Source organism: Motacilla alba, chromosome Z (genome assembly GCF_015832195.1).
Source record: "Motacilla alba alba isolate MOTALB_02 chromosome Z, Motacilla_alba_V1.0_pri, whole genome shotgun sequence".
Lineage (NCBI taxonomy): Eukaryota > Metazoa > Chordata > Aves > Passeriformes > Motacillidae > Motacilla > Motacilla alba.
In genome coordinates, this window is record NC_052046.1 from 53,821,776 (window position 1) to 53,827,775 (window position 6,000).

Here is a 6,000-nt window from a genome sequence, read left to right on the forward strand (position 1 = left end):
ATACCTGACCCACTTCCTTTCTTTACTGCTTTCCTGTCAAGTCAAAATCTGTATTTCTGAGGCAGTCATCATTAAAAGGGGAAACTTACAGCCGTTGCTGGTAGTTGGGGCAGTTAGTACAAAGGCTGAGTTAGCTGCCCACTTCCCTCTTTCCTGCCAAAATTATTCTTTATTGCTGTCTACAAACTGTCTACAAACTGTATGGTATGACTAAACAAAACCAAGATAATTTCAGCGTGATTTCTAGTAAACACAAAATTCCATAAGAAACCTAGGTCTTCAAAACAAAAACCGCCCAAAATCTCCAAAACAAAGGAAAAAACCCCCACCAAACAAAACACTTTTACAATAGTATACCAGAGCTTGGAGGGAGACCAGAGCTGGTGTGGAGGTTTTGTGCAGACAGGCTGGACTGGAGCTGCTGGTCCTAGAAATGAGGATGCTTGTGAAGGTGCACAGCCAGCAGGGCACCACTACTGCAGCAGCCAGGACACCAGCCTCTGGCCATCAGCACAGCACAACCTCTCTCTGGTGCTTCACTGCGCCACTGCTCTCGCACCATGATGTGCTGCTGGTGGAAGGAACAACCCCACTCCCATCTCTGGCACCCACACATTGGGCCAGGAGGAGTGCAACAACAGATCCAATCAGACAGCCTCTGGGGAGCTCTCCAGCCAGTGGGGCCATGAAGATGGATTTGCTGGGAAGTCCTAACATTTTACCAAGGCATATCCAGAATGCTTCAAAGCACACACATCCTGTAGTTACTACAATTACCATGCTTCCATTCAGATTCAGTTATGCAGAACATTCATTCTGATGAGGAAGTGATTCTCAAAGCAGTAAGCAGCTTGTATAAACACAAACATGCATAAACACAAAGAGAGACTTCGTGGACTGCAGTGCCATCTGCAAAGATCTGCCAGACACAGAAGTCATTTACTCAGCTTTCCCTAACACGAAGCAGCACAATCTTGAAAGCAGATATGCCTGTAAATGAATCAAAGAACTCATATTTGTTCTGTTAGGTAGTTTAGAGTCTTGGGTCTTAATGAAAACAAAAACTGGTCATAAGCTACGTAGTGAGCTTACCATAAGCCTTTACAGGACTCTTAATTCTGAAATCATAGGCAGCAGACTTTCATGTGGGCACAGTTGTCTGCAACTCCTACAACACTCGGTAGGAGTAGATGCTTTCCCTCAGAGGTGCTCAAGAAAACAATAAAAAAGGGAAAATACACTCCCTTTTTACAGAAAAAAACCCGAACACATAGTCAACTTGGAAGATGGCTTTAAACAAAACTCCACAAGTCACTAGTTCTGCCACATCCACCACTACATGGAAATTAAATACTGAGAGTAGCTGAAAGTAGACAACTGTTTTTTCAGAGCTTAAAAAAAGGAAAAAAAAATTCAAATTTCCAGGTTATTTGAAGATATTATATTCAATTGCTAGGAATCTTACACTCTAAAATATATGTTTCAAAAAATGAGTGACACTCACATGAACATATACTCTGTGTAGATTGTAAATTGAAAAAGCAGTCAGTTTTACTAGCCTTTCTAGTACTTTGTTATACTACTGTATCACATAAACCTTCTGCAGACAGTTCAAAGCTTTATTACTATTTCCAATCTGTCCTTAGAGGGGCCACAGATACAGCTAACATTAAGGAATTTCACCTAAGGAGAGTAAAAATGTTATGGCAAAGTCATTCAGTGACAAGTTCTTACCTCTTAGTATGGACAAAAAGATAGGTTTTACCTTAAGGTTACTAACACTGAGAGTACAAATCACAAAACAAAAAAATATGAAATCTTTAAATTAATGTTGGCCAATTTAACATGCGGTAGAACTGCCCGGTGTTCCTCAAGGTAATTTGTACACTTTGGCTACTTCAAGGTAAAACACGCACCTATTCACATTATTCTAAACTAGGACCTATGCTTGAAGAGGGATCCAAGTACTCAAAAATTTGACAGCTTCTTACTTCTGCCATTTTCTATGTGAACATAGAAAATATTCTGAGATCTTCTTTAGCCCTATGGAGAAGCCAGCATTTTAAAGCCATACCTACAGTTATAGTTCATCAGTGAGCTAAAGAATCATCAGTGAACTTCCTTGAGATACTCTATCACAGTTTTCCAAGATGAGGTTTCTGTTTGTTTTATTAAGTTCCTCTAACAGCACCACAATTATCCTATGTATAATAATGCTGCCCATTGCAAAAAGTGGTGTCTCTGGAGCTATGAAGCAAACCTAACACTGAAAGTTACTTCACTTGTACTACTGGGTAGAACACATTTCTGTGGCACTACATTTTTTCACATTTTCTAAGATAGAATTCTATTGATAGGTGTTTTCCAGTTTCAGGAGCTTATGAACCAGTGTAAAGGGAGAACTTTTGAATTATGTTGAAATCCAAAGCAAAATTGAGAGGGATTGTTAAAAACCAAAAATTAACTCTTTTAATAAGACTAGCAGTGGGTTTTCTAATGTGGAAACAAAATTGGAGAGCAGGATTTTGCTCAGTAAACATAGTATTTTCAGCAAACAGACTAAATCTTTAGCTTGTATGTTTGACTTGCATTTGGTTTATGTTAGAAAAAAAGGCAGACTCGGCAAAGGTATTCATCAGGGTTTTTAGCAACTTTTGGCTCTTCTGGCCTCAGGAATTGAGTATTATGCCACATAATTCAGATTTTGCAGGAAAGGCATTATGCTGGTAAGTGGTATGTACTATAGGCAGAATAGCTAATTAATGAGGAGAGAAAATATTTTCTTTCGTATACACCTACTTTCAGAAGCAATCTAAGTGATCTCCAGCTTGAGCTACTGCACTGTTTTTCACAAAGATTTTCAAGCTGAAAGACAGAAAAGCTAGATTTGTCCCCTCTTCTCTCACTACCATTTCTGACTCTCATTCTTGCCAGCTCTGTGGTCAAATACCTCATATTCCATTAAAAATTACATTTAAAATAGCAGACTCCAAAATGGCAATTCCCTCCTGCTGCCACTCCTCCTTTTTCCCACAAAGAAGTCCACTTTTCTGAGTAACGCTGAAAAGAAGGCAAAGTGCCAGAGCACAACTGAGTCTCCTGTCAGCCTTCTTTCTCAGTCCTCTCACCCAACCTGGGCCACAAAAAAACTATTTATAACATTTTAAACAGTTTTTTTTCCTTTTTAATTCTGACCAAAAAGAACTTTTTTCAGGGGTTTCCCAGTTACACTGAGTTAAAGAGAGAGAGGGGAACAAAACACCACAACCTACGACTGCAACACCTCAGGAGCATCATGAACTCTAAACCCTGTTATCGCTAGCAGATTTCCCACCAAGCCGACACCCTACCCGGAGGGCAACAGCCTGCCCGGAGTTCCCTGCATGCACTGCCGCGGGAAAAGGCGAACGGAGGGTCCGAAGGCAGACAGACAGAAAGCGGGGAAACAAAACAAACTAAGAAAAAAGAAGGTGTGACAGGGAAAAAGCACGGTAAGAAGGGGAAAAGGAAAATAAGAACAGGGGAAAGAAAGAAGAAAAAGGACATAAGTGGAACCACAAAGGAGAGGAGAGGGGGGAAGTGGGGGCGGGGGGGGGGGAGAGGAGGGGAAGGAAGGGGAGAGAGGGAACGGCGTAGGGAAAGAAAAAGAGGTGGTGGGAGAAAAAAAAAAAAAAGGGAAAGAAAGAAAAAAAAGGACAGAGGCACAACAAATGAGTCTCCCTGCCCTCCAGTGCAGCACCTGCCCGACGATACGGCGGCTCCTGGAGTAATACTGCGAGGCTCCGCAGGGGACGGCGCCCGGGAAGAGCGATGCTCCGGACCAGCCCGCGCTGCCAGCCGCTTCGGAACCGCTCCTGGTATGCCCACAGCGCCAGGTGCGGAGCAGCCCAGGGGCAGGCACGGAACCCGGCCACCTCCCCGGCGGGCGCGGCCCCGAGCCGGCCTGGGGCTCCTGCCCTGGGCTGCGGGACCCCGCCCGGCCCCGCGCCCCTCCCGGCACCCACACGCGGGCCCTGCCGGTCCGGCCCCCCGCGGCCGCGCCCAGCGCCCCGCCCCTGCCTCTCCGCCCGGCCCCGACCTCAGCCACACCGAGCCCTTGGCAGCGCTTGTTTGTCCTTTTTGTTGCTTTCTTTGGCGCTTCTTCCTGCAGTACCGGTAACGGTGGAACCCACGTAGGACCAACTCCTCTGCGGCTCATGGGATCGAAGGGCTGTCTCGTGGTTCCCAGCCCCAAACGACCGCGCACCCCCCGGGGCTGGGGGCCGGGTGCCCGGGGGCGAAGGCGTTGGGCGGGCTCGGGGTGGTTGTAGCAGACGCGCCTTGGGCAACGAGGAGCCGGCCGGGCCGGGGCTCCTGCGGCGGCACTGCGCAGCCCGAGACTCGCCTGCTGCTCTGTGTGGGCTTGGAAGAGCTCCGTGAGGGAACATCGAGAGACGGAAGGGAGGGTGGGGTGGAAGGGGAGCAGACCTGGCTGGGAAGCGGTGCACGAAACTTGCAGCGGTGAAGAGTAAGACGTGTTTAGGCAAAGTGGGAAGAAGCCTCAGATTTCTTGTTCGCTTTGTCACTTCAAATATCTGTCGGGCGGTAAACATAGTCCACGGGGTTTGGAGAGCTGTGAAAGATGAAGGGGGAGCTTAGGGGAAAGCCCCTTATTATTTTAACGAAGTACTTTGAAAGAAAACAGAAAAATAAATTTCAGGATAATAGAAAGTTCAAAGAGAGCATGTGCCTCATTAAAAAACCCCAAGTACTGCAGCCTGCAGCAGCTTGAATAGTGCTTACAGAATTCCCCCAAAATCCTTGCACATTAGCATTATCTGGCATGCAGCTTGATTTGGCAGCTGGAGGCACGCTTAATGGAGTCTCCTGGCCATTTCTCATCCCAGTCGTGAGATTGTACTGAGTGGTCTCACATCTGCACTGATCAAGAGACTGGAAGCTAACAAGAAAATGAGATTAACTTTCAAGGCTCTTACTGGAACACACTGCCAGCAGAAGAGGGAATTGTGTCCACACATCTGATCCACCCACATGGATCAGACAGCTTGTTTTAGGAATGGACTGCAAGATCTCAAATTTTCATCATCATGTTGTCAACATAATGTGTTTAGTGTGTGTGTGTGTGTGTGTGTGTGTGTGTGTGTGTGTGTGTGTATGCTGGGTAAAGAATTAGGGTGTAACTGCATGCCAGCTTGGCAGTTCTCAGTTTTTCCCCTTTTCTTGACAGATATGGCGAGGAAAGAAATCTGTTTTTCTAGTGTGTCTATAATATAGGCCTGAACTTCTTGTTCACTTCTGATTGGTCATAAAGCACCATGCCAAAAAGGCCTTTTATCTGTAAATCCAGCAGAGGATGGTAAGAGAAGTTTCTAGCAGGAGACAGAAATCTGGGGGAGTGGGCAAGATTTCCTATTAGTTTTCCCCATGAAGAGTAATGTTTTGTAATTACACGTAATTTATGATTATAGACAGTGACTGTGTCTTGTCTTTCATGTAAATGAGAAAAATAAATCATAACATAAATAAATTTAAGTATTTGTTCTCTTGCTAAACCCCCTGCAAAAGATCACAGTATTGCAATCGCAGTACAAGCAGTAGAGCTGAACACCAGTATTCTTAAGAGAATGAACTGGGTAAGCTTTAGGGGCAGATGTTTGCTCTCACATGGTGTTTTTCATCCACCCTGCCCTAATTACTTACAAAGCTACAGATGCAAAGATGTCTGATGCAAAGTCACCAACTGGAATTGCTATATATTGGTGCACTAACAAAGTACTCTCTAACAAGGACTTCCTATGGAGAGAAAAAAAAAAGATATTGAAGTCATAACTGCATGTAATTATTTCAGGTAGAGGATTGAAGTTAAGAAGTCTGTTATTCTCTATTTTTGGCACAAGTGAAAAATTGAGTTCTCTATACACTGACATAATTACAGGGGTTGTGATCCTTGGCTGACCATGCTGGCAGAGACCCATCATGGTTTTAGTGCAGCTTTGTGAC

At 44.9% G+C, this 6,000-nt stretch overlaps 1 protein-coding gene and 1 long non-coding RNA gene across 4 annotated transcripts in view; one reads left to right on the top strand and one right to left on the bottom strand.

Annotated features, from left to right (window-relative positions):
• Nucleotides 1-3,871, top strand: part of LOC119695748 — a 27,243-nt gene extending 23,372 nt beyond the window's left edge. The window contains exons 2-3 of one of the 2 annotated variants that reach the window (XR_005255368.1): nucleotides 3,215-3,491; nucleotides 3,732-3,871. This is a non-coding gene — a long non-coding RNA (uncharacterized LOC119695748). The remainder of the gene's footprint in view (nucleotides 1-3,214; nucleotides 3,492-3,731) is intronic. The other variant, XR_005255369.1, reaches the window with a different exon arrangement.
• Nucleotides 1-5,778, bottom strand: part of GCNT1 (glucosaminyl (N-acetyl) transferase 1) — a 16,038-nt gene extending 10,260 nt beyond the window's left edge. The window contains exon 1 of one of the 2 annotated variants that reach the window (XM_038124821.1): nucleotides 4,079-5,778. The gene's annotated coding sequence lies outside the window, so the exon portion shown is untranslated. Of the gene's footprint in view, nucleotides 1-3,739; nucleotides 3,875-4,078 lie in introns of those variants that run through there. The other variant, XM_038124820.1, reaches the window with a different exon arrangement.
• Between the last annotated feature and the right edge of the window lie 222 nt (nucleotides 5,779-6,000).